The 21925-nt window shown below is 41.1% G+C and overlaps 1 protein-coding gene across 41 annotated transcripts in view; it reads right to left on the bottom strand.

Annotated features, from left to right (window-relative positions):
• Nucleotides 1-21925, bottom strand: part of NRXN3 (neurexin 3) — a 1031515-nt gene that overhangs the window by 164543 nt on the left and 845047 nt on the right. The gene's annotated exons all lie outside the window — the stretch shown is intronic.

The raw sequence follows: 21925 nt of genomic DNA, 5'->3' as shown, positions 1-21925 counted from the left end.
ATTGTAAATATCTGTATAATATTGCATATACTGTATATTTTGTACATATTCATTGCATTCCATTGTAGAGTGTAGTTCTTGCTTGTAAATACAGCTTCATTTGCTTCTAACTGAGTTGGTCTGGCAAAGTTAATGCTGGGGGGGAAACTTCAGCCCACCACAATGGTCAACACAATGGCAAATTAACTTTACAGCTGACAGATGCAAAGAAAAGCATGCTGAAAATAACTCATAACTGCATAGATGCTGCTGAGTTCCAAATTAACTGGAAACAACAACACACAAAAAAAGGCCCCTCTGTGTATCTCAACTTGTCAAGGCCTAAACATGACCTACAACATGGAACAAAGATCCTAAATGAGGGACAAAACAAAACCACTCAGGCAGAAAATTTGCAATACCTGGGATTTATTGTTGATAGCATTTTTTTTTTTCTTGAAACCTCTGCTCCATTGCTCCCTGTTTCCAAGTTTTCACATTAAAATTTGGCAGACACTGAACAACAGCAGAACATAAATTAATCTGGGACCAAAAAAAAAAAAAAGTAATATCTCTTAAAGAGACAGACTTTGGAAAATACATCCACAAGATATGTCTGCATATGGGGAGACATCATCTGTAGCATCATCTGCCCTGGAACGTACAACACATCCAGGTGGAGACTAGTTAGATGAACCACTGATCCAATGAATATATTCACGACTATGGCATTGCAACGCAGTCCAGTTTTACCCTTCAGAGTACTTTGTCAAGATATACATTGGTGAGGCACATACTCCAGCTCCTTTCAGTTTTTATTTGATTACAAAGAAGTCATTGCTGAGACTCAACTCTTAGATTTTCCAGACTGTGACACATCTCTGATGGGTGGATGATTCAAGTCAAATGAACCGAAGCCATGCACAGCCTTACATCAGTGCTGGAAAGATGCTCAAAGCACAAGCCAACTACATTTATTTATCTATTGATTCCATTCCAGGCAGAGCAAAACAACACTCTACTTGGCTTTGTGGGAGATACAAACAATAGATGCAATATTCACATTGAATCAAATGTTTTGTAACACCTTGTTTGTTCATTTTTTGTCCCCCCAGCATATCCATGGGTTAAATACTTAACATGTAATGAGAAAAAAAAGTACTCAAGGAATGGAAGCTACAGAAAAAAAAAAGACTCCTCCCCCAAACCTGAGAGCTCCCTACTGACATAATTAGCCTAAAACCAAAACCACATAGAGAGGGCAGGAAAATCACCCTGGGATGTGATCTAGTTTAAGTAGGCATGGGGCTACTCAGAACTAAGGTAGAAGAGAGAAAGGCATAAGGCCTCTGTTGTTTGTTCCTCACCTTGTCATTATTACAAGTATTTGTGGTTGTGCAAGTATCCCAAATTTAAAAAATCATTCCTTACCAGAACAGGTTCATTACATTTCTATCTGCCAACCCTGCTGTGATAAAAATAAGGTCACTGTGTCACAGGCAGGGTTGATCTCGGTGTGCAAAAAGGAGGAATATTACTAACACACAATCAGTACTGAGCTACTGGTCCTGCACACTGTGAGAAAACATAGAATTCAGAGATCAGAAAGAAAGAAATAAAAAGCAAAGAAGGAAAGAAAAACATACATAATAAACATCCTTTCTTCACAGCAGTAGCCATCTTCAGATGCCTATTAATACCACTAAGAGACAGGGGAATGACAAGAAGAAAGGATAGAATCATAGAATCAGTAAGGTCGGAAAAGACCTCAGACATCATGAAGTCCAACCAATTACCTAATACCTAAAACCTCATGACAACTAAACCATGGCTTCAAGTGCCACATCCAATCCTTTTTTTGAACACCTCCAGAGATGGGGACTCTACCACCTCCCTCGGCAGCACATTCCAATGGCCAATTACTCTTTCTGTGAAGAACTTTCTCCTCACCACCAGCCTAAACTTCCCCTGGTGCAGCTTGAGACTGTGTCCTCTTGTTCTGCCACTGGTTGCCTGGGAGAAGAGACAAACCCCCACCTGGCTACAACCTCCTTTCAGGAAGCTGTAGAGAGAAATAAGGTCTCCCCAAGCCTCCCCTTCTCCAGGCTAAACAACCCCAGTTCCCTCAGCCTCTCCTCATAGGGCTTGCGCTCCACACCTCTCACCAGCCTTGTTGCCCTTCTCTGGACACACTCAAGTTTCTCAATGCCCTCCTTCAATTGAGGAGCCCAGAACTGGACACAGTACTCAAGGTGTGGCCTAACCAGTGTTGAGTACAGGGGCACAATGACTTCCTTGCTCCTGCTGGCCACACTATTTCTGATACTGGGCAGGATGCCATTGGCCTTCTTAGGCACCTGGGCACACTGTTGGCTCATGTTCAGCCAGCTGTCAATCAGTACCCCCAGGTCCCTTTCTTCCTGGCTACTCTCCAGCCACTCTGACCCCAGCCTGTGGCACTGCAGGGAGTTGTTGTGTCCACAGTGCAGAACCTGGCACAGGACTGTCTCTAATCTATCCTCTTTGTCTATCGATATGATCCATACACAACCCAGACCTGTTCGGAAAGAGTACATGTTTGGAAGTCCTCTACTAATCTCTATGTCCTGGTTAGCAGAATGCACAAATCTAACTATTTGTATGGTTTAAATTAAAAAAAACCTGGTGAAATTATGATATGAATAGGCTTGGAAGGTAGTATGGCTGTGATGGAGTTGAGTGGCATGGGTAAGAATGGAAAAGGACATTTGACATATATCTATATTGAAAAGAGAAAAGGGCTAGTAGCAGGTGCAACAACCTTGTGTCTTTTCCCCCTGCTTCCTTAGTTTCATCTAAATAACTTCTTATTAATGTACCAGGAGAAGACATTTCACATTCACTCCTTGAGATCAACCTGACAGCTTACCAGCTGTTTACTGTACTCTTCTTCCCACAATGGCATGAGTAATCCAAAGAGCATTCTCACTTTCTCTGCTGGCAGCATAGTTACCTGCTGTTCATTTCTCCTAGCCCTATCCCTGAGCATGGATATACTTTCTATTTTATTTCCCACTCACTCTGCAAGCCATAGGGTTTGATATCATATAAGCACAACTATTACCTCTATCTTGTCCTAGAAGCTCTCATGCTGGGAAAATAACACTTCTGCCCCAAAGACACGTTGGTCATTTCTTAGTGCTCTTCCAGTACTTTGACCTGACGAAGGAATTTTATAGGCCAACATGTACTTCAGGTGTTTCCTTAAACAGCAGACCAAAACACAAGTACTGAATGAGAGATAAACACAGTCAGTCTAGGGAAAGGTGCTCATCCCTTACAGGCACCTATTGGCATCCAAGAATGAAAGACACAAGTGCAAAGAGCACTGATGGTCTGTGAGTCTTGTACTCTTAAAGCCCCAAACTCTTTGAGAAAATACTATGAGAAAATCACTACCTAGGATCTGAGCCAGTCCTTGCAGATGTGTAACTTATCCTGGGCTGCACCACATCAACCGAAGTCTGGAAGTCTGAGGAAAGCACATTTAGCATCACAATCAATAGCTGGAAGGACACTTGAAAAACAGAATGACATGTGCCCCAAATTCTCTGGTGTATTTTGTGTGGTAACACCTACCATATCCCCTTGATGAAAGTTAAAGGACTAGTATGTGTGCAGCCTTACTCAATAGAAATCCCCTCTCCCCTTATTTCATTATGATATTTTTTCCCCTTTCCTGTGCCATTTGCTGTTTTCTGAGTAATTGTGTCTGTGTAGGTGAAAGGCCTGTGGGATTTGTTTGCCCTTCTGGCAAACTATGCAGACATGTCCTAAAATGGACAGCCAGATTTCCATTGTGCTTGCCAGCACCATGCAACTGGCCTTTTGAAATGCTACAAAACTGAAAGAGAAACAGAGTAAAGGAGGATGGCAAAGCTTGCCAAATGGCATCGCCTGTCATACGTACACACTGGTCTGGATAGCCACATGGGTGCAGAAGTAAAAAGCTATTAACACTGGGATAGAAATAGGCATCCAATTTCCCCACCCACCCAGATGGAGGAAAACAGAATACCTCACTGATAATGGTTTTCAGAGAGAAATGGATACAAAGGAGGAAACAAAAGAGGACAGATTCCAACACCACTTCTTTTTTTTCAACTTTGTTTTTTTCCCTTCCAGCAGGTTCTTTCATTTCTCTCTCTCTCTTCTAGTTTCTAGTTCATAACAGAATCTAAATCTCATCTTAAAGCTTCCCCTCTGTTCCTGGATGCACTTTGGAGACAATGAAGTATGAAGAGAGGAAAGCACTACAGTTAATATAAAAGGGACTTTCCTGACTCATTTTGTGTAACAATATAATATCTAACATGCCAATGAGACGCAGATAAAGCTTAGAAAATAAAACAAGCTCAGGAATCAAAATGTGAGGTATAGGTATGCCTAAGTTGCTTTGAAGGTTTTGATTGTCCCTCTGGAGCTCCTTCAAAATCAGATAATAAAATAAACACTAATAATACCAATGCTGCTAAGAGTAATAGTTCATCCAGCAGCAGAACAAGAGAAGACCATTAACAAAGTGTGCTGCTCACAATACTAAGTTATAGGACAGCAGTCCTAGTATAAAGAAAGTGATACATGACACAAGTGAGCAATGCAATTGGATGCAGAACAGGTAGTGCTCCGTTTCTCTTCAAACAGGTCTTTGCTAGCAATAGATCAGACAGAAAATATCCTGATGGAAGAGAGAAGGAAAGACAGAGATGAAGTCTCAGAAGGAGGGAAGAAGCAGAAAAGAAACTGATTAAATCAGCAATCAAGGGAGACGGTAAGACATTTTCAGCATTGTTGTTCTCCCCATATGTTCTCCAACAAAATCAGAGTTACAGAATAACACATTGAAGTTCTACTAAATTCCCTATTGTAGTACAGTCACTACTATTATTACTGTTTAATAAAACTTTCTGTTCCATACAGTCAGAGCCCTAAGACCAGCACAAAGCACTTCAAAATGCTTTGAAATCAGGATGCGGTACAATGGCCACCAACTAAAGAGAAGGCACAAATAAAATTCACAACAAAACATGCTGAAGCAATTTTGGGCCTGGGAATTAATCTGCCACCATGAAGTCAGCCCACTCAAAAAAAAACCCTATAAGCTTGGGAAAAATGCCATAATTGGAAAGTACAGGTTTAAATTTTAGGTGCCAAGTGATTACAGCCCCATCTGAACTGGGCCAAGGAACCGGGGCTAGCACACCTTATGCTGCGAAAAACACACAGAGATATTTAAAGAACATAACCACAGTTGGGACATCAGTTTTACCATCTGTCTTAAATGTATCTTCAACAAGATGGTGCCTCCCAACACCATTTTGAAGCTCTAATTTTGTGTCAGCTCTGAGACCAAGACACAAGCTTTAGGCTTTAATAAATGTGAATGATCTTCCACGATCTAGCTTTTGCTACCTTCAAATTTACTATAGCTTGTTGGATTAAACAAGATTAGAGCCCAAACCAAATACAGAATCCTGTACTTATAGTGGAAATTAACATGAAACTCACATTTACCTGTTGGTTGGTTTGTTGGTTTTTTTTATGTTGGCTCTGCTCAGTCTCCAAAAAGCATATTTAACTTAAGTAGATAGCTCATTACACCAAGTCTGTTCACAGAGTCACGACCACTATGGACCAGAGGATAGCCAAGTCAAATTTTAATGGGCATTCTTCTGAGAATATCTGTTCCACTGTAAAACTATTCAATTTCAAGCCACTAACCCCGTGATTTGCTTTTGGCAAAGCACAGCTGATGGTTTCAACAAGATATGAGGCCACTCTGCACTTCTATTATGGCACTTGATTTCAGCATAAATTAAGTTCTCTGTAGCTTTGACAATGTGCAAATTTTAGAATTTTAGGCTTAAATTTCTCCCTTCATGTCCCTGAGAAGAGTAGCTGTGAGACAGGAGAAAATACTGAAAGCATGGAGATGACAACTGACTGATATTCAAATCATTAAATTGTGGAGGTTGCTGTCGAGTGAAAATTCAACTCACTTTCAGAGAAATGGTCAATTCTGACATTAAGTCATCCGTCTCCTTAAACAGTTCTAGAAAACATGAAAGTTTTCATTGTGAGAGAGTAAATCCTGTATGGGAGATAGGGTGAGTACCAGAACCTCACACCATAAATTGTAAATACCATGCTCACAGAAGGAAAGTATAATTCATTGATCTCTCTGTACAGATGAATTGCACCGCTACTGGAATGAGATGGAATGATATAGAACCTTAAAAGCACGTAGCAATGTCAAACATCACTTTAAAAGAGGAAATGCTTACCCAAGCAATGCAGACCTTAACTATAGCATAATGTGACTGATATGACAGGCCAGAACATTTTTTTCACAATGCTCTTGACTTCCTAGCAGTTCAAACTAGTGCTTCATCATGAGTCTTATCATACTTGACGTACCTGTGTTTGTTTGAGGAATTGCATGTATGAACATAAAGCAAATGAAATCTCTTTAGTTTATGAAAGCTACCAAGATCACAGATAGGTCTATGGTTGCACATACACTTCAGTGTGATACGGAAGAGAAGTACACAAGAATGGAGCAGAGCAGTAGCACATCACTTTGTACAATCAACTATCTATGGCTGGACAGGTTCATCAATAACTTCTCAGTATGGAAAGATTGTATTTCTCTCTCAGCTTTAGCCTCTAAGATGCAGATATCTCTTCAAAGTTAGTTGCCTAGAATCCTTCCATACTCAGTAGTGAATATTAGCACTTTTGGAGAGTCAACTCATTTATCTTGATGGCATGATCAGCTTACTGGCTCACTGGAAGTACCTATCTCTTTTTACTGACCATAAACAGAACCCATAAACCACTACAGGGCTAAAAATTAAGCTATCAGATAGCTAAGGGTATGTAGGATGAATCTCATGTTTACAACCAAATTATTTTTCTCTCCATAGATCTTTCCCATTCTTTTCATCATCTGACTCTATACCTTAAGAAGCATTAAGAGCTATCAGAATTTACCCAGAAATTCTTTAGGTCCACTACTTTTAAAAGATGTGTTGTCTCAAAATATCTCTTTTTCTGCCATCCTTTGCTATCAAATAACGTTGCTTACTGACCTCAAGTGGCACTTGCTTTCAAGTAATTATTTTAATTACCCATATCTTCATCTATTGTTTGCAACCATCTCAAATAGAGGAGTATTTAGGTTTTTTCAAAAAAACAATTTATTATGCCAATGACAACAAACAGAAGATCAACAGATCTTCATGTTGGGAGCTATAAAGCACCCTAGTGTAATGGTACTGACTATGAGGAAGGTGATTAAAACACAGGTTTTGTCATGAGGTTTTGTCATGAAATCTCCCACAGCCATGTTTTCTCTTAGAAAACTAATCTTTGAATCTATTGTTTGCAACCTCCACCCTCCATAAACAGGCATTACAGGATTTGCCCATCTTGTCCTGTTCAAAATGCTAGAACAGTGATATAATATGTAGTATTTACTACTGGAATATTACCCTTTTTTTTTAAATCTTAGTTTTTCATGTACTGCACTCTCATTAGATTTTGATGCAGTCAGCATGAAATTCTAAACAGCAATAGTAAACCTCATGAATCATTTTGGCAAAACCTTCTGTGAAGTGACTTTGAAAAGGTGAGATAATTTTTGCCAGCTTTATCTTTGTCTTTTCTGACTTTGAAAACTGGCACCACCACACGCTTAGCTATGTCCTCCCCAACTCATAAACAGAAACATACTTGCAACTAACTTCCTACCTCTTGCAGTTTGAAACTTCAAAAAAAAAATCACCTTCCTAATATGTGCTTCTAATTAAATTTCAGTCCCTAACCACAGCTGCTGTGATTCATGCATACCCTGCAAGGTTCAGTGTTAATTAATGAGGGCTCTTTAAATTCTCTGAGCCCGGGTGTGGGAGGGAAACAGGGTGGATGCAAGACAGGAGGATTTCTCACAGTTGGTTGTTGGGTGTTGTGATGCCCCTCTGGGAGGCAGCTCAATTACAGTATGCATCCAAACAAGAATGAAAAAGGAGGTGGAGAACTGGGAACAAAAACCCACACAGTGTATTATTCATAACCAAATATATAATTATGCAGTCTCATGAATTAGAGATCTGCATTTTTGAAGAAAGACAAGAAAAATGTGTCAGAATGTAGCTTTTCAATATATAGGTTTGGTATTCCTTTCTTCCTATGAAAAGATAGAGAAAAAGTGAGACAGTCAACCAAATCCAGGGGCCTTCGGGCAATCCAGAGACAATTTCTGATGGGTAAAAGCTGAGGTATTAATAAATTTAATGGAGTGTGGATTTCTATAATCCCTCTTAGGATTGCAATTCGAGGCTGCAAATGACAGGACCCAGCAGCTCAGCATCTCTGTAGATAAGGAAATTCAAGGTGAGATTCTAGAGCTTTGCTAGCTGAACAAAGCACACAAGCCTGGCCTTCATGAATGTGAGATAATAAATAATCACAATTATTATTACATATTTGTGTTATGAACAGGCAGGCTGCTGTCTTCAGCTAAATGGAAACCAGTCCAGAACACGCCTATTTCCCATAGGTTGTAGAAAGTATTGATCAAAGGAGCCTATAGCTCAATGAAACCTCATAAAGGAGGTTTAGAAGAACAAAGCATAAATATGTGAGGAGGTATTTGGCCTAGACTTTCACACTTCTGTCTCTTACAACATATTCTTTCATGTATTTAACAGTCCTGAGCAGCTGTAGCCTTAGTCTCTGTTTTTCCAAAAGACTGATATTACAGGTGCACCAAAAACTACAGTCCCACAGGTGACAAGTCAAGTGCTTACAGTTAGGGTGGAACCACATCTTTCCCTCTCTTTCAGACTAAAGCTTGCAGTAAAGGCATGACCAAAACTTCCCAGAATCAATTTTGTGTTTGGTCCTCTGAGGGATTTAACTAGTGGTGCATAGACAACAACCATAAAGACTTTAAGAACATGGTATTTTTTAACTATTGGTAGAAAGTCTGCATCAAAACAAAACAAGTAACAGGAAAATATAAATTTGGTATTTATCCCAAGATTGTGCTTAGTGTTACCTTATTGCTGGTCTGAAATCCCAATCCAGAGATACTTATTTTTTAAAAATAAATAAGTACCAGATAATTTGATCGTTAATGGTTGGCTCTGCCTCTGCTGGGCTAGTCTGAGCTAGGCACTCATTTTGCAGGGTGCATAGCTAAAAAAAATATAAAAATCCCCCAAAACAATAACAGCAGCAAACACCAGAGATGAATAGAATAGAATAGAATAGAATAGAATAGAATAGAATAGAATAGAATAGAATAGAATAGACCAGACCAGGTTGGAAGAGACCTTCAAGATCATCGCGTCCAACCTATCATCCAACACAATCTAATCAACTAAACCGTGACACCAAGCACCCCATCAAGTCTCCTCCTAAACACCTCCAGTGATGGTGACTCCACCACCTCCCTGGGCGGCCCATTCCAATGGGCAATCACTCTATGAAGAATTTCTCCCTAACTGAATTTCCAGTCTACACCTCCCCTGGCACAGCTTGAGACTGTGTCCTCTTGTTCTGGTGCTGGTTGCCTGAGAGAAGAGACCAACCCCCACCTGGCCACAACTTCCCTTCAGGTAGTTCTAGAGAGCAATAAGGTCTACCCTGAGCCTCCTCTTCACCAGCCTGAACAACCAATCTCAGGAAGAGCCTTAGACAAGCTTCCTCAAAATTTCCCCTAGGCAGATTTGACTGCTCCATAAATACTCCCAAGCAACTGAGTTTCCTTTCTGTGGAGACTCTTTCAGGCTACAGGATCTCAGCTCTGGTCAGTATCTTTTGGATATTAACAAGGGTCATGCCTGATAAGCCCAGAAACTGCAGATAAATTGCAACTACAGCCTTTTTTTATTATTGGGGATGGCAAGTTGAAGCCAGCATGGTATAAGGAGTGATGTAAGGACAGCATGTTGTCTTCCTCTATTTCTGTGTTTCCAACAGGTAACAGCTATCATCAGTTCCTTCTCAGATAATTTTGCCTTTGGCAACCCCTCTGCTTTCCCTAGAAGCAATTATGAACTGGCTAAGATACAAATAATTTATGGATACTTAGAGTTCCAAAGATGGGAGAAAGAGCTTTCACTTCTTTACCCCAGTTTACTTTGAACAAAGTGTCCTCAGTGTGACCTCCTGGAAGAGCAGGATTTTTTTTTCAGCTAGACTGAAGGAAAAGTGAAAACTCCATCAAAACCTGGAATTGCCTGGAATTGCAGGTCTACATGGGTGAGACCTAAGCATTAGAGTAAGAGACACCTTTTTTTTAGCTGAAGCAGAGGAGGCTAGGTTGTGCAGAGCCAAACCAGGAGGGCTCCAGCCCAGTTCAGCTCTGTAATCTCACTTGTTAGATTTGTCAGGAAAATTTGATTATGTTCTGATTTCTCTCAGACTATAGGCTCATTACAATATGGGACTGCTATCCTTCAGAATCTCTCTCTAAATCCTTAGCTGCTACTTTTACTGTATTGCAATTCCAGTATATCCACAAAGGTTACGCAGAGAGAAAAGTGGATTCAAAGCACTGGAGCACATATGATATGAGAAAACCTGCATAGGTTAGAGGTCTTGCTTTCTCTTCATGCTTCTTATTCTCTGGAATACTCTTGGGCTTAGGCAGTTCAGGTGGCATAACGGAGAAAATTACTTCTGGCTTTACCTGAGTCTGGTTTGGTTTTCTATACAAAGGCAAAAATTTTGCCCTTTATATGAAAGGGTTTTCTTACAAGTGATTTTGAGAATATGCAAGACTATGATGGAAGCAGCATAACTCCTTGTAACACCTCACACAGAGTACTACCCACTACCTGCTCCAGAAAATTATGCAACAAATTTGAGGTTCATTATAATACACTACAATCTTTGGTCAGAGATGGAGAAAGTTGCTCGACCATGAACTGCAAAGCATCTGCTCTGTCAGTTCCTTTAGGGCCCCTAATAAGACATTTCACAGTGCTAGCATTTATATCAAATAACTTGAAAACCCATTTAAAACAAAGGGTAGCATACAAACACCTGAGGATACAACTCTCCATTGGTATGTGCTGTCCACAGCACTCAACAAGAAGACACAAAAGAGCTTTCTCCTCTCCCCCACATCCCTTTGGTGTCACACAGCTTTTTTTTTTCCAACGTGCAGGGGAAGTAACGTAAATTCCACTAGTTTTTATCTTCTGAGGCAATGAAGCTGCTGAACAGACAAATCCCCAGGAAACAGCCCCAGGCAAATGGTCTATTATTCCTTAAGACAAAGACAATAAAGAACTGACAACTCTCTACATAATGCAATTATTTCCACCTTTAAAGCCATGCAAGAGTAGCCTAAGACACATTTCATCCGCAGTGAAATTTTCAGGATGCCAGACTGTTTGCTGTTCTTCCCTGGGGATATGTCCCTCCCGTCTGATATGATCAAATGGCCCCTACAATTACAGGAGACAAAAACATCTCAGATTAGAGAGGTCTCCGGAACATCCTAGAAACAGATCTAACATCTGAGGACAAGTTTTGAAAAGAATGTTTGACATTCTTTCAATATTCTCCATAACGCTGCTAAATTAAAAAGAATAAATATAGGACTGACAACTCAAAGAGCAAAGCTACTGTGTTAACAGTGAATAAAAACCTTAACCTCTTCACAAAAATACTGCTTGTTTCTGGAATGCCATCCTTGTCATTTTTATATCTGGAGAAGGGACTGCAGACACAATGTAATGACTACCTAAGGAACAGAACAGTTGGCTTCCCACCTCCAATCACTAATGGCACTTCTTTATTCAGACCTGAGATCATAACACTTGGAAGATCCTTATGTTAAAGTGGGACTGAGATTTAACAGATCAAAACCTGCTTCCCAGATCTCAAAATTAACACAGCCACACTACCATGTGCGAAAACATTAAAAGCAGAACGAGAGTAAACTCTTCAAAATGTTAGTCTTGATGATATGTTAATGAATGCCAAAGTGTGTGGAGCTATGCTGCATCCTATTAGCTTTTTTTCAATTGACACAATGTAATGATTTGTAGTTTTATGAAGCTGCCACTTTTAGCACACCAAACAAATGTACACAAAACAAACCTAAGGTTTAGTTCTGAAATCAATATTTCATAAAAATAATAGCATACCCTGTTCAGCAAACACACTTTAGGAGCTGAATATTGCTAATTTATTGTCTTTGGCCACAATGAAATGCAAAACTAGAATACATCCTCTGCAACTGTTGATTATAATGATATCATTGTTTCCCCTTCAGGTTTTAAAGGCAGCAAGTGCTAAAGTTATCTGAATGTTCTCATTAGAACACTGGGTGATAAACATTTCAAATCTTCTTCTCACTCATCAGTGTTTCTTCTGTGCAGTACAAAGGGTTCTGGCATGAAACAACATTTTAAAAGTAACTTTTGTAATTAATAAGCTATTTCTCAGCAGTACCTGTAAAGGATACAAAAGTCACATTTTGCTTCTCAAGTTCAGGTAAACAATGCACTCCTCTATTGTTTGTCAGCTGAAGAACATATTTTGCATTCTTTTTATACAGGCATCTGAAACTATTGAATGTGTTTCTCTTGACTCTTAGGAGATTTCTTCACAAACCAGTTTATCTTTCTAAGTGGGCTGGAGATACGTGCTGAGGAATATCTCAACAGAACAAACTTTTGTTGTATTTAACTGGATGAATTTTTAAAATGTTGTGCAGTAGCTACTTGGAGAATGTGACAGTTAAGTGCCTTTCATCACGTAAAAGCTTCACAATCCTCTTCAGTCACATAGTTAAGCATCTGAATCATAGAATCAATAAGGTTGGAAAAGACTTCAGAGATCATCAAATCCAACCTATTACCTAACACCTCATAGGATAGAATAGAATAGAATAGAATAGAATAGAATAGAATAGAATAGAATAGAATAGAATAGAATAGAATAGAATAGAATAGAATAGAATAGAATAGAATAGAATAGAATAATCCAGGTTGGAAGAGACCTTCAAGATCATCGCATCCAACCTATCACCCAACACTGCCTAATCAACTAACCCATGTAACCAAGCACCCCATTGAGTCTCCTCCTGAACACCTCCAGTGACGGCGACTCCACTACCTCCCCGGGCAGTCCATTCCAATGGGCAATCACTCTCTCCCTGTAAAACTTCCTCCTGACCTCCAGCCTGAACTTCCCCTGGCACAGCCTGAGACTGTGTCCTCTTGTTCTGGTGCTGGCTGCCTGGGAGAAGAGACCAACCTCTGCCTGTTTACAACCCCCCTTCAGGTAGTTGTAGAGAGCAATAAGGTCACCCCTGAGTCTCCTCCTCTCCAGGCTAAGCAGCCCCAGCTCCCTCAGTCTCTCCTCATAGGGCTTGTGTTCCAAGCCCCTCACTAACTTCCTTGCCCTTCTCTGGACTCGTTCCAGCAAGTCAACATCCTTCCTAAACTGAGGGGCCCAGAACTGGACACAGTACTCGAGGTGTGGCCTAACCAGTGCAGTGTACAGGGGCAGAATGACCTCCCTGCTCCTGCTGGCCACACTGTTCTTAATGCAGGCCAGGATGCCATTGGCCCTCCTGGCCACCTGGGCACACTGCAGGCTCATGTTCATCCTACCATCAACCAGCACCCCCAGGTCCCTCCCTGCCTGGCTGCTCTCCAGCCACTCTGACCCCAGCCTGTAGCACTGCATGGGGTTGTTGTGGCCAATGTGCAGAACTCGGCACTTGGATGACTAACTAAACCTCACCTCAAGGCCAAACTTCCCCTGGTGCAGCTTGAGGCTGTGTCCTCTTGTTCTGCCACTGGTTGCCTGGGAGAAGAGACCAACCCCCACCTGGCTACAACCTCCCTTCAAGTAGTTGTAGACAGCAATAAGGACTCCCCTAGCTTCCTCTTCTCCAGGCTAAAAAACCCCAGGTCCCTCAGCCTCTCCTCATAGGGCTTGTGCTCCACACCTCTCACCAGCCTTGTTCCCTTTCTCTGAACACATTCAAGTTTCGTGATATCTTTCTTAAATTGAGGGGCCCAGAATTGGACACAGGACTCAAGGTGTGGCCTAAACAGTGCTGAGTACAGGAGCAGAATGACTTCCCTGCTCCTGCTGGCCACACTATTTCTGATACTGGGCAGGATGCCATTGGCCTTCCTGGGCACCTGGGCACACTGCTGGCTCATGTTCAGCCAGCTGTCAACCACTATCCCCAGGTACCTCTCTGCCTGGCTGCTCTCCAGCCACTCTGACCCCAGCTTGCAGCACTGCATGGGGTTGTTGTGGCCAAAGTGCAGCACCCGGCACTTGAACTTGTTAAATAAATGCTATCATGTTGGACTCTGCCCATCTGTCCAGCCTGTCAAGGTCCCTCTGCAGAACCCTCCTACCCTCTAACAGATCAACACCTGCTCCAAACTTGGTGTCATCTGCAAACTCACTAATGGTGGACTCAATTCCCTCATCCAGATCATCAATGAAGACATAGAATAGGATTAGGCCCAACACTGATCCCTGGGGGACACCACAATGCCAGCTGGATGTGGCACCATTTGCCATCATTCTCTGGGCTCAGCCCTCCAGCCAGTTCCTCACCCAGTGCAGAGTGCTGCTGTCCAAGCTGTGGGCTGACAGCTTGGCCAGGAGTTTGCTGTGGGGGACAGTTGCCCAGCCTCTTGGCTTTTTATTTTTTCCCAGTAGTATTGATCTGTGAAAAATCTGTTATCACTTCCATCATCTGTGGCTCTTCCATAGTATTTTCCATTTCTGTCAAATTCCAAATAGAAATATTATCTACTCCAGATGTAAGGCATATTCTCTAGGCAGAGATTTCTCTTACCTAGGCTACTGGGAGCCTTGCAGAAGATGATGTATATGGGGAGTATAGAAATCTTGACCAGGCCCTGTCTGCTCTGTTGTATTTGGGTCTTGAGAAAGCCATATATTAGCAGGGGTAGACACTGCATGAGAGCCAGCTGAGTTCCCTGTGTTAGCTTATGCTGCACACTGGTGGGTGTAATTACAGATATAACCTCCCACTGTGTCAAGAGAAGATACATGATTCTGTTTTCCATGAAAAAGTGCCACAGCAAAGTGGGGAGCCATGAAGCTCTGCACAGGCAGGACATGTGTAACGTGCTGTGGGAAAATGCACCTGGGGGGTCTAGACTTTGCTGCATAAAACAAGGTTCCCAGGAGCTGAATGAATGCAAGATTTATTCACTCTTAACACTTTCTGAAATGGCTATTTTATTAAGCCATTTGTTGTTTGGCCTTCTCACTGAGATTCAGCAAGGGCTATGCTTCTCTGACTTCACCCCACTTCCATGGTGAAGAACATTTAGCCAAAGGGTCCAAAACATTGCTGGAAGGAAACATATACTTTACTAAGTACTTTTACATTCACCCAAAAGGTCAGCAAATACTCCTCTAAAAGATCAATTTGTTCCTCATACTAAGAATACTTCATTAATTGACACGACCAATACTGGTGTGGGAAAACAAGCCGTTAATCAATAAGTAGTGAAATGCTTGATGTAAGTTGAAAGCTTTGCAGCAACAACTGATATTTATGTCATAGTTATATGTTATCTGTTGTTGCTCAAGCAAAGGTTCTTCAGCATTATCTGGAACTATATAGAAAAGTTAGAGGGTCCCATGTCACAGATGGCCTAGGAGGTGTCAGGGGTGCTCCACAGCATGGAGTGATTCCAAGTGACACCGTTACCCATCATTATCTTTAAGGGTATTCTGAAATAATGCAGTTTATGAGTGACTGATTAAGAGGATTTATGGATTATCTAGTTTTAACTAAGGTAACTCTCACAAAATGGACAGGTGGCTCAAAAAGATTCCTGCAAAGAAAGCATGGACTGAGGATGAGATTGATAATGTAAGCACAAGTGAAAGTGGCAGAGCTGACACTTCTCTTACTCCCAGTTGTAGTGGTGTGATGCCTTAACCCACACGCACCAACATAAAGCACAGCATAAAGCACAAACCCTTCATCAGCCACATTATGAGCAACGGTCTGATCAGATCTGACAAGAACTAGGCCAAAAACATTTTGAGATTGGAAACAAGATTATTTGAAATATGGATTTTCATCCATGAAATTAACAATGAAACTTGCCTTAAATATACATTGTGCCTAATTAACTAATAACAGCATGAAGCCACCACAATTAGCAAAACATTTAAAAACTAAGCATGGAGAACGTGACAAATTCCTAATTTGGTTTTTTTTAATGCAATATTCAAACCAACACTTTACAAGGCTTCAAGGTAACTGTTCAGCAGTAAGAGGCTTCTTGCTTAAAAGCAAAATGCAGAAAAGCCACCTACCACTGGGTGACCACTTGTTCCTCCCACTACGGTAAAAATGTCAGGAATAACACATGAAAAACACCATTGTGAAAAGTGAGAACTCTTTTCTTTGTCAGTAAGCACTGTTGGAAGATGCACAGGAAATGCTGCTGAAGATGTGGAGAAACAAAATATTAAAATCATGAAGTGTGGGAGGTTTGCTCTGCACTTTGACAGAAGTACAGATGTTTCCAATAGGTTTCAGCTTATGGTATGAGATTCTGTTTCAGTAATGAAATACAGCAAGAACTTGTTTGGGGGGATATTTTTAAAGATACCAGATAGTATAGATTTTCATCAGTAAATGACTTCTTCAATTAAACCTGCCTTGTGTGGAAAAACTGCAAGTATAAGCACTCTTGGAGTGGATGCATTGACTGGAATAAATAAGTGGATTCCAGGGTAAGCTTAGAGAGATAGAGTACTCATAGGTAAGCTATTGTAGCAAAGAATTTGGGAACCAAAAGTGCTCTAAGTGCTACTGGATGTTACTGATAATCATAGAATCATAGAATCAATAAGGTTGGAAAAGACCTCAAAGATCATCAAGTCCAACCTGTCACCCAAGACCTCATGACTACTAAACCATAGCACCAAGTGCCACATCCAATCCCTTCTTGAACACCTCGATGAATGGTGACTCCACCACCTCCCCGGGCAGCCCATTCCAATGGTCAATTACTCTTTCTGTGAAGATCCTTCTCCTCACCTTGAGCCTAAACTTCCCCTGGTGCAGCTTGAGACTGTGTCCTCTTGTTCTGGTGCTGGTTGCCTGGGAGAAGAGACCAACCCCCGCTTGGCTACAACCACCCTTCAGGTAGTTGTAGACAGCAATAAGGTCTCCCCTGAGCCTCCTCTTCTCCAGGCTAAACAGCCCCAGCTCCTTCAGCCTCTCCTTGTAGGGCTCGTGCCTGGGGCCTCTCACCAGCGTCGCTGCCCTTCTCTGGACATGTTCAAGAGTCTCAATGTCCTTCTTAAATTGAGGGGCCCAGAACTGGACACAAGAGTCAAGGTGTGGCCTAACCAGTCCTGAGTACAGGGGCACAACGTCTTCCCTGTTCCTGCTGGCCACACTATTCTTGATGCAGGCCAGGATGCCGTTGGCCTTTCTGGGCACCTGGGCACACTGCTGGCTCATGTTCAGCCAGATGTCAGTCAGCACCCCCAGGTTCCTCTCTGTTTGGCAGCTCTCCAGCCACTTCGACCCCAGCCTGTAGCTCTGCATGGGGTTGTTGTGGCTGACGTGTAGCATCCAGCACTTAGATTTGTTAAATGTCATCTTGTTGGACTCTGCTCATCTGCCCAGTCAGTCGAGGTCCCTCTGCAGAGCCCTTCTACCTTCTAACAGATCAACACCTCCTCCCAACTTGGTGTCATCTGCAAACTTACTAATGGTGGACTCAATTCCCTCATCCAGATCATCAATGAAGATATTAAAAGAGGTCCATTTCTAAAAATAAAGCTTTTAAAAGAAGTCTTATTTTTAGGAGATGGGACAGGGAGTGGCTAGGAAAACCATGGTATCACCTAGAAGTTTGCTGGTTATCTTGTGGCAAAGTACTTATAAGAGCTGTCCAACTTCAGGATGAGTTATGTAGTTTTCTTTTAGAAAAAGACAATTTGCTGACCTTTTCTGAGCTGACTGTCAGTAACATGCTACCTGGAAGATATATTTTAAAAAACCCTTCAAAGTAAAGGTGGCATTTTAAGAATGAGTGTAAAAAGTGTTGCTGTCCTGTAAATACATAAAATCACTTTCAAATATTTTATTATTTTTATTTTATTGTAAAATACTTCAAAAATATTTATCTCACCCTGGTTTAATTTCTACTTCTTGTGTACCTTTTACAATACACACAATGTACTTGTGCAACAGTACCTGTGTATGCCTTATGAATAAATAAATACACATATATAAGGTGTGCAAGCTCAAAAACTTTTTACTGAAAAGAAGGTAAGATCAAAAAATGTTTGGGGACCACAGCTGCATGGTAGGTAGGTCAGCAATTAGAGACTGACATATGATCCATAGCATGATAAAGGATGAAAAGTGGTTAATAGAGTAAGTGGAAATGGCATACAATAATGTCCAAAAGAGGGAGAACTAAGGAATAATACTTGCAGACAGCCTGCAGGAAATAGCTTAATGAGCTGGTAGAGCCCCTGGCAAAGATCAACCTGTGACTGAGCTGAGGAGGAAGCAGCCTACGAAATATGCTTTATTCACTTGGAATCACAGACATTCACACATTGGCTGTGAAATACAGCTAAAGCTGTGCTGCTTATGATGAAATGCTGCTGAAGTGCATTTTTGTGAATGTCCTTTGCTTACATGACACGATAGCTTTATCTCTTGCAGCTGCTGAAGGGGAAATAAAGAGAAGCTGCTTCCTTCTGAGCAGTTGGAATCATATTTTTAAAGTGAACCATTGCCTCTTTGGTAGGTCCTTGTGAGAGAGCTGAGAAATGATGACTGAGCTTAAAATACTTCCTTGTAAACTGCAGAATTTAATCATTAAATCTATCAATCAAAGTTCCACTTGTCATACATCCTACACGTGTAATACTTATTACCAGGGCTGGGAAGCTGCCACATTCCTGCCTCACAGTTAATCCTTGTTGTTAAGAATCACAATAGCTGTTTACACACAATTTTCCTCTTACCACACTAAATTCACCCTTAGTCACCTTGCCATCAATGGCCTTGCATCTTATTTGACTAAAAGGACTAAGGGAAATCAGGGAGTGAGTAGTCTACAAGAACAGAGCGCAGCAAGAATGATTTTCACCAATTTTATCTGAATGCACCACAAAATATATATATATAAAATGGGTGTGGTGTGTGAGGTTTTTTTTCCCCCTTTAAATATTCTTAGTGAGACACCAATCTTAGTTACACCAGAGCAAATTCTGAATGTTGTGCATGCTTTATATGACAAGAGGTATGAAGCAAGATCAAAACTGGTGATACGCTTTTAAGTTAAGCTTTTCTAAGTGGCAAAAGAAACCCAAACCAAAAACCCAACAACAACAAAAAGCAAACACCAAAGACCAAAATTACATAACATGAAGTAAGAATACAGAGAATTCAGAGGAAAGGCTTGGATGCTACCATAGTTTAGATTCTGTTTGAGGTTGCTAAGAGCAACAAGAAAAAGAGTGTAAGAATTATTGTACCCAGCACAATGTGAATTGACTAAATTAGCCACAGTAATTGAACGGATCATAGAATCGCAGAATGGTAGAGGTTGGAAGAGAACTCCAAGGGACCATCTAGTCCATCCTAACACAGCTATGCCTAGATCAAGTTGCACAGGAACATCTCCAGCCATGTGCTGAAAGTCTCCAGAGAAGGAGACTACACAACCTCTCTGGGCAGTCTGTTCTAGTGCTCCACCACCTTCAAAGTAAAGAAGTTTCTCCTTAAATTCAAGTGAAACCCCCAATGCATTATGCTTGGATACTCGTTTTCAGTTGACTGGGACAAAAGTTTCCTCTTTGGATTCAAAGTTGCTTTTAGTACATGGCATGAAGAACTTGATAAAAATAGTCTTTGTTTAGTGCTGCTAGGACAATCTGCTTCCCTCTAGCTTGTTGTAATCACCACTATAATACTGAATACCTCCAAAATATGGGCAAAAAATCTACAGCTGGGAACAGGCAAAATTACTTTTCTCTCATCTTAATTCTTTCCATTGGGTGTATTGCTAGTTCATTTTTGCCTGGCTTTGACCCCCCTCATCAGTTTTACAGTAACAGTCATGGCTCTCTGGAACTTACTGGTTTGTCACTTTGCACTCTGGCTATTTAGACCTTCTGGGTTGAAACACTAAGTACACTTCTTTCTTGCCTCTCCCTTCCCACCATTCTCTTCAGCAGCCAGTGGCCTGTGACTCACTGAGGTAGCATCATTCCCATTAGAACGAAGCAGTAGCACCTCTAGCAACATACCATGCTATCTTCTAGGTCTTTTGGAGATGTAGAGCCCTTTAGAGTACTAAGTCAGTCCTATGGCATGCATCTAGTTTGTTTCTTGCTAGTTCTTGAAGCATGGTTTGATTATGTGGTGGTTGACCCTGCCTGGATGCTAGGTGTCCACCAAAGCCACTCTATCATTCACTTTCCTCAAGTGGACAAGAGGAGAAACATAATGAAAGGCTCATAGGTTGAGATAAGGACAGGAAAAGCTCATTTGCCAAATACTGTCATGAGCAAAACACATTCAGCTCTGGAAAATTAATTTAATTGATTACCAATCAGATCAGAGGAGGGTAATGATAAATAAACCCAAATATTAAAAACACTTTCACCCCTGCTCCACCCTTCTTCCCAGGCTTAACTTTATTCCTTATTTTCTCTACCTCCTCTCCTCAGGTAGCACAGGGGAATGGGTTTGCAGTCAGTTCATCACATGTTGCCTCTTCTGCTCCTTCCTCTTTTTGGGAGAAGGATTCTTTACTGTTACCCTGCATCATTGTGGGATCACTTCCACAGGAGACAGTGCTGCACAAAATTACAGAATCACAGAATGTACTGGGTTGGAAGGGACATTTAAAAGTCATCTAGTCCAATGCTCTTGCAATAAGCAGGGACATTTCCAAGTAGATCAGGTTGCTCAAAGCTCCATCAAGCCTGACCTTGAATGTCTCCTGGGATGGGGCTTCCACCACCTCCCTGGGCAACCCATTCTGGTGTGCCCTCATCCTCATAGTAAAGAAATTCGTCCTAATAGCTTCTCACAGAAGCCACCCATGTAGCCTCCCAACACTACCAAATCCTTGCCACACTAACAGATTAACAGCAGCACAGATTCTAGAGGCAGGATGGAGTTAAGCTCTCCCTTTTACAAGTATCCCCCTTTTGGTATTGAGTATTCAAACATCAAAGTACTGGCTTGCTCAAAACACTATTTTAGCATTTAATGCACCCATGACTAGAGAGGATATTTCACTCTGAAATTAAAATGAAAGCATGATAATGTACTTGCACCCTTGATCCATTCCTCATGATTAAATCTATTTCATTTACTCTAAGCAATTCTTCTTTAGTGCCTGCATTCTTCAGAGAAGTCAATTGCAAGTTAACAGTTAACACTCACAGGTTGTTAGAGCTTTCTGAAGGATGACACCTTTGCTCTTGGAAGAGGGAACAACACATCTCAAACACCACAACAGAGTTGTAGGCAAATCTGACATTAGGTAGGTATTAGACTGACATGAGACTAACAAGCATCTGCTGGACACATGGTTATCTTGCTGCTGTACATCCCTAACTTTTTTCTAACATATACCTTTTGTGCACACCATGAGAACTCAAACTCTTTCTCAAATGCCCAGTAGCTATCTGAAGTGACTCTTACAGTTAAAGCTCGCTGTTCAGTACCAATAAATTAAAATTTCTGTTTTATGATCTGTTCATTAATGGCACTATAATAGCTCGGCACCTCATCAGCTGCTCTAAACAAGCATCTTTTTAACTAAATAATAAATAATTCATAAATATTTATAATTAATAAATTAGAGACCAG

The sequence above is a fragment of the Melanerpes formicivorus genome, unplaced genomic scaffold (assembly GCF_026170545.1).
Source record: "Melanerpes formicivorus ecotype bairdi unplaced genomic scaffold, bMelFor1.0.p_v2 SCAF_17, whole genome shotgun sequence".
Classification (NCBI taxonomy): domain Eukaryota; kingdom Metazoa; phylum Chordata; class Aves; order Piciformes; family Picidae; genus Melanerpes; species Melanerpes formicivorus.
The sequence above is the reverse complement of the archived record's forward strand: the minus strand, read 5'-3'. Positions and strand labels throughout refer to the sequence as shown.